The sequence below is a fragment of the Adiantum capillus-veneris genome, chromosome 26, assembly GCF_014529385.1.
Source record: "Adiantum capillus-veneris isolate H3 chromosome 26, ASM1452938v2, whole genome shotgun sequence".
Lineage (NCBI taxonomy): Eukaryota > Viridiplantae > Streptophyta > Polypodiopsida > Polypodiales > Pteridaceae > Adiantum > Adiantum capillus-veneris.
In genome coordinates, this window is record NC_140956.1 from 125,583,840 (window position 1) to 125,595,574 (window position 11,735).

The following is an 11,735-nucleotide window of genomic DNA, read 5'->3' on the forward strand; positions in this document are numbered from 1 at the left end:
TTTGCAGCAGGGATTGTCAGTCGTACGATGATTGACACTAACTTGAAGCTTCTTGGAGCTTTGTAGACCATAGATAGTTATATGTGGAATTGACATGCAGGCTCTAGAGTGAAGCATACACACTCGTATACCACTAGAGCTGATACGACTTTGTGTAGATCGATAGAGTGACCGAGTGGGCATAGGTTGAGAGAGTCTCTCACCTAGTTTCTTCTACATGCTTAGTAGTTTAGCTGGTAGGTCTCACTTATCAGTGCATTGCCTTTAAGTGGGAGTTTGTTGGGGTAAAGGCATTGCACCTTTTCGTGGGGCCGGACGTTCGGTGTTTGTCCGCTCGCCCACCGTGTGTACATACCCTTATTCTTTGTATATGAAGAATAAGGAGCTCCTCACTCATAACACTTCCTACGGTTGCTCCACCCACACTCTCGTACTCTCTCCTTCTCTCCTTCCCGCATGCACGTTGCACCGTGCATGCATGCATCTACGTATACGCATTCTTCAAGCTCCAAAAGGAAGATTCAGCCCCTAATGAATTTCCAGTATATTTGGCTCTACCATCCCAAATCAACAATGCACATACACTTTCCCACAATTAAAGTAGCATAATAGAAGTATTACCACACAATTTAATAGGAGCAGCAAAAAGTAGTTTGTTCCAAGTAGGCATGTCCCACACACCATGGAAGTACATATCCATCAAAGCCCACATCATTCTGTCCAGCATGTATCATCATGAAACATGTACTTTCGAACAAGGTTTCCCTCCTAGCCAGCATATGCATTTTCAAATTAAGTATTCCAAAACCTCCCAAGTATTCCCAAATTAAGTAGTCCCAGGTGAACCAAGCTGTAGCAGAGGATCCCCAAACAATCTTGGCACTTTGGATTTAAATCTTGTTAGACTAGGGGCAAAAAAAATAGCAAATAGGGAATCTAAATAGACTACACAATCCTTAACCTAACATGAATGGACCACTCAGTACAATGCCAGGAGGCCACTTTGCTTTGAATTTTATCCTCGACCCATTGTGTGAGCTGTTTTGTAGATACATCTACTCCCAAAGGATAACCCAAGTGCATGAATACAATTACTCAAGGGATTCTCTTTCCCTGCCATATCAAGCTATGAAAATGATTATCAGATACATCAATCACTTGAGACTTCCCCATGCTCAACTCTAAACTAGCTCTGCAAGAGAATACAAATTTACTGATGTGACATACATTTAACAATATTAGTATTCTCAGCATGTAAGAAAGTAACAGTGTCATTTGAAAACCCCAAAGCAAGAACAAGTTCAAAGCCTACTTGTAGCCCTTTTAGGTTACCATTATTTTCTTAAGCATGAAGAAAGCTACAACAAACAAAAGGGGGCTGAGGGAAAAACCTTGCCTGACTGACCTTCTCGCCTTAATAGCCGGAGATAATCTCCCATTAACTAGAACCCTGGATATTTCCTCCAAACCCAATAGTTGAATACAATTTGCAACTCTCTACCCAAATCCTAGTCTCTACATTACATTCACCTCAAAATCTCATATAACTGAATCAAATGCTTTGGCAAAGTCTAGTTGCAGCAAAACAATTTTATGATTACATTTTTGAGTTTCTTCCATCCCAAACATCACTATGAGTATGTTATCCAAGATATACCTTACCCCAACGAACCCTGATTGAGCTTCATGTATGTGTTTCTTGAGAAATGGGGATATTTTTATTGCAATTTCTTTATCTAGTAGTTTGTAGAGTATACCCATCATGGTTACGGGTCTACATTCAGATAGGAAGGATGGAAAAGTCTTCTTAGGCACCAATTTGATGATTCTCTGCTTCAATAGTGGGTCCATGTGTTGAGTCAGCTAGATTGTATTGATAGCTGAGGTAATCAAATTTTCCAATTGACCCCAAAATTCCACTAAGAACTCCTTGGGTAATCCATACATACGAGGGGTCTTATCATTAGCTAGTTTTTAAAGCCTGCATATTGTAGCTCTTGTTTATAAAAGTGTTGTTCCAGTCTTCTGGCACTGCTTTCCTCAACACATGGATCAACAACAAAAAGCAGGAGATCAACAGATCTCTTTAATGCCAAGGGAAAACCCAAGGGGGTCATAGACTCAGGCCAAGGGATGAGGATTTTAAATATGGATGGCCAAGGGCATATATAAAGGTTGGTAGGGTGGGAAATCCTCAAGGCAGTTCCATGGGCTCTTACACTAGTATTAGAGCTCCAAGTTTTGGGGGAAAGAGGATGTGGAGTGTAATGAGATGGATGTGTTCAGACAACTATTCCAGGTTGGTACTTAGAACTAAAGATGTCAGATTCGAAAAATTCAAAGATAACTGAAAGACAGAACTGAAACTGGAAAGACAAGATAATGGAGCTAAAAGAGAAGATAGTTGGAATAATACTCAAACTAGAATTGCATTTTAGATATTCAAATGAAACTGGTGAGAATCAGGTATACCAATAGTTGGATTTGGAATTACATAAGAAGAGAGAGTGCAACAAATGATTACATAGAGCACAAGTAGCTCATGATGTAGACAACTAAGGATTCTAGGGAGTCATAAGTCGTACAAAATGGGTAATGGGTCCTATTTATTGGCCATCGACTGATTGACTATGCACTATCAATTACTGTGGTAAATGGTTGGTTATAGCTTCTCTAAGCTTCATCCGCCCGTCAGTCCTTCTAAGGGTAGTTCCCGCCTTATACAATCCTCCTCTCCTTTCTTTAATTTTGGTATATACCAAAATTTCTAGGTAACAATTTCTAGATTGTAATCTAATTGCCAAATAATGGTACCAATAAGGAATCCTAGTTGCTTATTGCTTCTTTTCTATTTGGGTAGCCAGCTCTCCTATCTGAGCATAGGACTCTATAGGTGTCGACTCTCGACATACTCGGATCTACTTCACCTTGAAAAAGGCCAGTGGTGTGATACAAATTAACTAACCCAATGTCTCGCCAGTGAACCCTATTCTTGTTTGGTGCCTTCTTCCTCTTGGATGGTGCCTGGGATGCCTCATAAGTAGTAGATCCAACATTTCCCATCTAAATCATTCTGAACAGTGCCTCTTGCTCCAGTTGGTCCTTCCTAACCATCATCCTTTCCACTTCATAGGGTGTCAAGGCATCCCAAGTCTTAATGTCACATCATACAGAGTGTGTTTGCCTCTTGTCAGATGAGTTATGGCCAGTTTGTGACAATAGGAGGAAGTATGCATACATCCTTGAGGTAATGGCTGGTTGCACTTGATGCGAGCCTCAAACAAAATCTCAGCCATTTCTCTGAATTGAAGTTTAGAGCTTTCCTTACTAGCTAGTTCCTTCTTTGGAATTTTGCAGGTCTCATTTGTTAGTTGTAATAGCTTATTTTTTATTAAAATGAGATATTTGATCTGAATTTTTGATTGTCCCATTAACAAATGAAATCTATGGAGATAATCCAGTAGCTCACTAGCCACAATCTTCTATAGTGTATCTTGCAATACTCAATTCCATGCAGCCATTCCATAGTCGCTTCCTCATACCATGTTCAGAGTCCATCTGCTATCTCCAAATACTTTTTTTGGTGTGTTGGCTCAGTGTGAGGTGGATAAAGAGCTGGAAAGAAGCAAGGTAACTCAACTCATTTGACTAGGATGGAATAGAGTAAAGCAAGAGAGTCAAGAAAAAAATTCCAAGAAATTCAACACCGTCTAATTCTCCTGCTGCATCATTTTTCTTGTAAGTCTAACCAGGTGAACAAACTCTTTAAATGTGCCTCTTGTTCTGTGAGAGCCATTCTGGTCTTGGGTCCTCTACTGCTAGTCTCATTGCATTCTAACAAGTCCTTGACCCTGAGATCCAGAACTCCTCTAGCACTTTGCATCTGTATAAGCATATCCTTCAATTGTCACCCAATCTTCCTCATGCACTAGTATGTAGATTGTTGCCCAACAACATTTCCACTTGAAGCCGAAGTGACCTGAGGTCTGCTATGATTAAGTTTGTAGCCTTGGGATACATTGTCTTGTCATTACTGGTAAGGTCCCATTCTGGGATCCTTTCCAGTACTTGAACACATGCAGGATATGAAGGTAGCTAGCAAACTATGTGGTCGTGGTAACTGGCTAACTTCCAATATGTAACCATCCGTCTTACTCCCACATAGAGCATTTGAAATCGTCCCAGATGTGAGTACTGAGTAGGCTAAATCATCATCCAAAAATTGTTTGATCTGAAGACTTTTAACTCTCTGTACACTCTTGTTTAGTGCTAGCAACTCAATAGAATGAGTGTGATCAGATTTAGAGTCAATGATTAGTAGTAGGACTTTCCCTTTATTCTAACTTGAACCTGCTTAGCCCTCCTATCCTCCAGTCTGCTGAAGTGGATCTGGGTTGTCTCCTGCTGGTGGTTCATGATGCTCTTCTAGGTTACCTAAAGTCTTATCTAGAGGCGTACTCCCAATTATTTTCCCCCCAGTTGGTGAACCGGTCCATCCTCACCATCATCATTATTAGGTTTCTTTTGGTATTGTTGATCCTGATCTTGATCTTTATCCTCCTCCTTGTCCTCCTCATAATCATCATCCTTATACTTTTTGAATATCAATATATTCATTGATAGATTCATTAACCATCATTGTGTTGTATTGTCCTACTTTTTCTTTGAGCTCTACCTGGAATGTCTCAATGAAGGTCTCAAGATCACATACATTAAGGGTGAGGTCCCCATTCTTATCCACAATTTGTACTAAGTTGTGGTAGATGTATTTATGGGATATAACATCCTTTGCTGCTTGATGAGCTTTGAATAAATCATTATAATCTCATCGCTTAGCCTCCAGCAACGTCTAGTAGCAATCAACATCCCTCAAAGCACCTTCTTTTGATTCTTGCATTATTTGATTTTCTTGGAGAAGTTTATCATTATTCTTTTCTAGTCCTTACTTCTCCCTCTTGTGGTGTTGTTATTGTATATGCATGTCTAGGTTTTTGGCAGCCCAGTTGGTATTTTAATCCCTTAGCTTCTTCAATTTATCTCAAGCCTACTGAAGTTCTTCTTGATGTGTTGTACTAGCACTGGAGCTAGAGGTTTTAGCCTCCATCATTTGACAAATTGCATTCACTATCGTGCTCCAGCCAGACTAAATAGCTGTTGTACACTCTTGAGTGATTATGTCTGGATTAGTTTGATATATTTCATAGGTTGTCACTAGGAATGGATATGGTAAGGAAAATATATTGGGTTTCTTCATCACCAAGCTTCCCTTAAAAGGGGCTTTTTGCAACCTTTGCAGCTGACATAGCTTGACTATGAATAGATTATTGGTTTTTGGTATAGAGCAAGTGCCCGATGCTTGGTTGGTCGTTTTAGTATGAGTAGCTATTTGTTGCTCTATCGTATGGGCTGGTTGGTCTATAGATTTTTCCTTTTCTTGCATACTCTACTCTGTATACGTGTCAGTCCTAGCTGATTACCGAGTTCTGTCTTTGAATCCCCTGATCAATTCCAGAGTTCTAAGCTTTTAAACAGTAGAGGTAGTGGTTGTGTGAGTAGTAGGGCATTTCTCCCCAACTATCTCTTTGCCTTTCCTTTCTCCTCTGATGGCTTGGTTGGACTTTCTTTTGCCTGTGAACTAGTCCTGTCTGAACCAATTTTGCCCTTTGTTTCTTCATCAGATGAATCTAAATTGATTCTTTCGCGAGTAGATTATGCCAATAGAACTGGTATGTTTCAGGATCCGTGGCATATAGATGCCATTGGCAAAACAAGTGCACCTTTATGGTGGAAGGAGTATGGTGGAGAGAAAGTGGAGTTGCAACACATTGCAGTTAGAGTTTTATCAATAGCTGCATCAAGTGGAAGTTGTGAGCGAAATTGGTCAGCATTCGACTTTGTGCACACTAAAAAGAGAAACAGACTTCATACTAAACGGGCTGCTGATTTGGTGTATGTTTTTTGCAATATGAGACTTATTTATAAGCCTCAAAACATTGCAACTAGAGCCGCTCAAAAGCAATATGGAGTCTTCCAAACGCATGAAGCTATTTCTGCAGAAGTTGATGATGATGATGATATGGAATGGGAGATAGTTTAAGAATTCTCAGATATGGACGAAGTAGATGATATGGTTGCAGTTTTTGAAGATGGAGATGATTTGTGAGAGTACCATTGTAATACTTACTCAACAAGTTTTTGTATATGATGAAAGAAAGTGTTATCTCGTTGTTGTTCACATCAAAACCTCTCTCTTTCTCTCTCTCTCTCTCTCTCTCTCTCTCTCTCTCTCTCTCTCTCTCTCTCTCTCTCTCTCTCTCTCTCTCTCTCAGACGCACATATTCACTCACACTCAAATATAAACTGCCGATAATATCTTGTCGAATAAAAATTACATAAAGTCGATGTAGGTTTGAAATTACAACAAGGTTCTGGGAAATTACTCAATCGAAAAGAGTTTGATATAATTTTGAGATTAAAAAAAGCTTCTGAGTGACTTATGAGTTTGATAGATTTGCTATAAGTTCGTCTATGGTAAAATCTGTAATTCCTAGCTCAGGGGATGGTTGAGCAACATATTTATGTGAAGTGGTAGTATCATCTGGCAAAGGTCCATACAATGATTCATATCGTTGAAGCTTTGCTTGTGCATCACTTAAATCTATTTCAAGCTCAAGAATACGGCCAAGAAGCATGTCCGGTGTTTCTCCTTGGTTGGCAAGGTCTCGTCCTTGGCTGGCTAATTCAGTCAGTGTTTCTAACTCTTCAGGAAGTAAAACAATAGGACACTTGCGAGGAGGCATTGGATTATTTGCATTGCGTGCTGCCACCTTTTCTGCAATGCGTCCACGTCCAACGCCAGCGGTGCCTGGACGATCTGACCAATCCACTCTCTTCAGCAAAACATATCGAACATAGCATTGTTGGATAAAGTAAATTGCTACTTGGTTGTTGTTTGGTAGGCATCTTTCTTGTCGTATAAACCTTTGCAACAATACACGTGCCAGTCCTTTATGTTGCAAATCAGAAAGCTTTAACGGAGCTATATCTTTTGCATTGCCACTTATTTGAAATAGTTGATCCCGTACAAAGTGATTAGGGCAAAACTTTTTACACTCTCTAAGGGTTAATGGTTCGCCCTGCATCTCAGATTCATCTTCTTCAATGTTGGCAATAGTAGAAAGATCTGCTTGTCCACATCTAACTTGTTCTTCTTTAAAAATTGCCTGAGCTTCAGCGTGGTTGAGTTCTTCTTCCATATCTACATATCAGGTGAACATGTCATTACTTTTAAATACCCACTCAATTAATTTGACATTGGATAGTATATCGAATGACAAACATAGATATTTTGTTCAATTAAACATACAATTAAATCTGACACCAAAAGTAAAACAATGATGAAATCATGACACTGTGTTTTCATTAATCATCAGCTGGTCGTAAGCCAGATGTCATTACAATGTTGTAACCCACTCTATGGGCACCATTTAAACATAAGGAGAGATCAAAAGCATTAGGCCGGGTTTTGGGGTTTTGACACTTGCCGGCTTCAAGATGAGCAAGTACATTACTCAAAAAATGTCTCTTGCTTTGTTCTTGGGGCTCTGGTAAGCACTTCAAAATGCGTTTACATGTATGACACATGGAATAAATATCCATAGCTTTGGTCCAGGAGGGAGGATTACTAGATATACATTCGGGGACTGCCCATGGATAATCTCTCTCATATGGTTTTCTAGTTTCTATCTGCATATCGCGTAGAGGAGGAAAACCGGCTATCGTATTTGTTTTTGTGCATGAACCCCAATCCACAATGCCGGCGTAAACACCTTTTTCGCCAAAATGCAGCATCATATTCCGAGAGTGTAGATCATTGTGGAGGTAGTTATGCGCATGTATATACTTCAGAGTTTGAAGGAGAGCATTGATGATCTGCAAAATATTCTCCTGGAATAGCTCTACTGTTCCTGTAGTGAGTACGTAATCGCGAATGACAAGCTGGTTGCTGTCTGCAGTGCATTCTTTGATCCATTGCTCCACATGGCCGCCATTCCAAAATCGTGAAATGAACATTGGTTGCTCCACGTGGCGCACCATGGCAAGAGGGTAGATAATACCTCGATGTGAAACATCCAAAATTGTTGCTTCGTCTTTGACCTGTTGCTCCATGGTGGGCCCATGTAAGTGTACTTTGAACACTTTTAGCATACACTTGATCTTTGAAAGCGTGATGTGTGACGCCCACACATTTCACATGTGCCCATCTTCCCTCTCCTAGCTGTGGAACTTCGATATTGAAGACGGTTGTGTCAGGTAAAAGGTGTAAAATAGGTGGTAGCTGAAAGAGGTCTAATGTAGCAATGGATGAAGTTACAGGCTCTGTTCTAAGAATGATTTCTAGTTCAACAGAAGCTTCAGAAGAGGTGGCTTCCACTCTTGCACGCTTTGCTGCTCTTTCTAACTTTTCCTTGCTCTTGAACTCCGTGTAAAGTTGTTGCACAAGATGTATGCGCTCAGCTATGTTTGGCAAGGAAGTAATTGTAGGATTTTTCAGTTCTTGAAAGGTTTTCATGATCTGTCCAATGGTTTGTTTGACCATGTTTACCAAAGCACTTGATGTCAGGAGGGCTATGTCAAAAATAGCTGGTGCAAACTCTTCCTAGAGCTGCTCAAACACAGACTTGGTTAGAGTCTCTGTAAGCTGATAAAAATGCTCCAGAGCGACAGGGTTTAAACAACACCTAATCTCTGCCTCTGACGCGCATGTAATGGAAGTGTCTCACAATCACTTTGGAGACGAACTTTCGTTGATGTTTCACTAGCTTCGTGTCTGCCATATCTGTATGACAAAATTATAAATTAAGAATCTTACGAAAAGATTGTACACCATAGTAACATAGTTATTATATAATAAGTGTTAACCCTATCTATATTAAATGATGATATCCATTTATTAAACAATATTAAATTATTGCTAATTAAAGAGAAAATCTTATGATTACATAAAACATTGTGCGAATCGACCATGAAAATTAAATTAGAGAGAGAGAGAGAGAGAAAGAGAAACAGGCCAGGAGGAGTGTGAGATGCTCTCAGCACAAGAACTCGACCCTACTATGTGCAGAAGTGTGAGATGATGAAAGAAATTACATCTATCGGGTTGGAAAATCGTACATGTGAACAACTCAGCTAGTGTGAGATATTCTCAGCACAAGTCCTGGATGCTGTTGTAAAATAGATTGATAGTTTTTATCAATCTAATCCCTGATAAAGTGTGTGGAACTCACAACACAACTATCAGCGGATAAATTAACAATTGCAAATGTATGTTACCTATCGTATGTGTTTACGTCCAAAACAACACCAAGTCATTTAATGATGAAAAATGATGTTCTTTTGGAATATGAAACACACAAGTAACCAGTATGTCACATTAAGATGAAGAGGGCATGGAAATATGCATCTCTTCACTCTTAATATAACGAGTGGTAACGATTGTGTTTCTATGTAACACATATGACAGAAAACTTAATCTAAAATTGTAAATTTTATAAGCTATTTCTAATGGAGTGTGTGGAACGCACAACACAACCATCAGCAAACAGCTCAACAATCTCAAATATAAATCAATTGTTGTATATATCTACGTTCAAAGTAACACCAAGTCATCTGCTGATGAACAATGATGTTACTACAGAAATAGAAGCACAAAAATAACGAAAGTCGCATTAAGATGAAGAGGGCATAAAGTATGCATCTCTACACTCTTAAAATGACGAACGTTAATCTTTGTGCTTCTATGTAGAATAATCAATAATGATTTACTTTAAGATTATAAATTTTATAGGCCACTCTGAAGTGAGAGGTGTAGCATCATGCCTACTACACTCCACGAGTCGACCGCTAATCCTAACTCATCTCTATGGTGAGGGATATACTACTACACCATACGAGTGAGAATCTAAATTTACCCTAAGCTTTCTCTGGAGTGAGTTATATAATTACACACCACGGGAAAGGAAATTACATTCTACACACCTCTGGAGTGAGCCATATGGCTACACACCACGAAGTGGCCTACGACATGCAAGCCAACTTTGTGGTGAGAGCCGAAACTACTGCACCACACAAGTCTGGCACAACACAAAGAAAAAGTTAGTATTTATTGAAAATTTAAAAAATGTACCTGAAAACCGCTATAAACTGAAGACGCTGTCGCTATCTGCCAAACTCTCAGAAGCTCCAAGCTCTCCAAACTCCAAAAATGTCCACAATGCTTTTCGATCGAATACGGCGACGATTGTATATATATACAGTTCTTCGATCGAGATATTTTTCGATTGAAAACTATTTCGATTGAAAAATATCTCGATTGAAAACGGTTTTATATGGTTATTCGGTAATTATTCGGAAATACAACATATATTGACATTTTATATGTATAATTTTTGTTATACGGGCGTATAAATGCAACGCAGAGTACATGGCAGTCTTCAATGCTACGGTTGAGTGTGTATGGCTCAGACGCCTTATGGATGATTTGGGTGTTGGACATGACCTATCTAGTTGTAGTCATTGCAAATATAGAAGACTGTCTTTGAGTGCATCATTAGGCTCTTCCTCCAACTTTAACATCAGATTCAAATCTGGTATCTCCACCTCAATAGGAAGTAAAACCTCTTTGCCAAAAACTAGATGGAAGGGAGAAACACCAAACAGTCCTGTAAGCCCATAGAGCACAAGGTATCTCTAGATCCCAAGTCTTGACATTGTTTCTTGTCATCTTTTTAAGAATCCTTATAGGTGTTCCATTAAACCTTTCACTCATTGGGGATAATTTGGAGTAGTAAACATGTGATGCACATGAAGCTTGTCACATAGATGATCCACTAGCTTTCCCCTGAAACCTGGATCCTTGTCACAAAGTAACTCCAATGGAATGCAAAATTTGTAAAAATATATTCATATAAAAATAAGGAAACATCTTTACTTGTGATGTGCTTAACAGCTTTACCTTCGGCCCACCTAGATAGATAGTCAACATTAGTTAGTATGTAACATCTACCTCTATTTGTCATAGGTTTCATTGTGCGCTCCTTGCCGCACTATCGAAGCAAGGGCCTTGCCTAACACTGTGTGCGAACCATAGACGGCTCCAAGCACACAACTAGCTTAACTAGTAAGCTCAAAAGAGGGCAATGGTGTGTCACTCACCGCTCTATGCTCCTGCCGTGGAGGATTCCTCGCCGCGAAGAAGAAGGAGACGTCGCTACGTCGCGCTCAACCGCTTCACCGTCGTCGTGCCTTCGTAATGCTCGATCGCACACATACTCTCCCTCTCTCTCTCTCTCTCTCACATACACACACACACGAGGAGGTGAAGAAGAAGAAGATGGAGATGGAGATGGAGCAAGAGCACTCTTCTATTGCACAAATGAGAGAATAAGTGAATTTTAGGTTTAGTTTGCTTTTATATGAGCTCACCCCATTCACACTTGGGAGCCCATGCTTAGCCAACTAATCCCTTGAATGTCCCAGTTAGAGTGCGCCTCTCATCGGCGATCACTCTTACCCTTTTCCTATTGGTCCGACAAGCCCGGTACCTGACTCTACCAAATACATAATACACGTCCGTCGTAGGTGATGGGGTGTCCGTGAGCCGTGAGGGTTAACATGCCCCCCTTCCTGATGTAGATTACGTCCTCGGAAGCTATTGAGTTGAAGCTCGTTCGTCG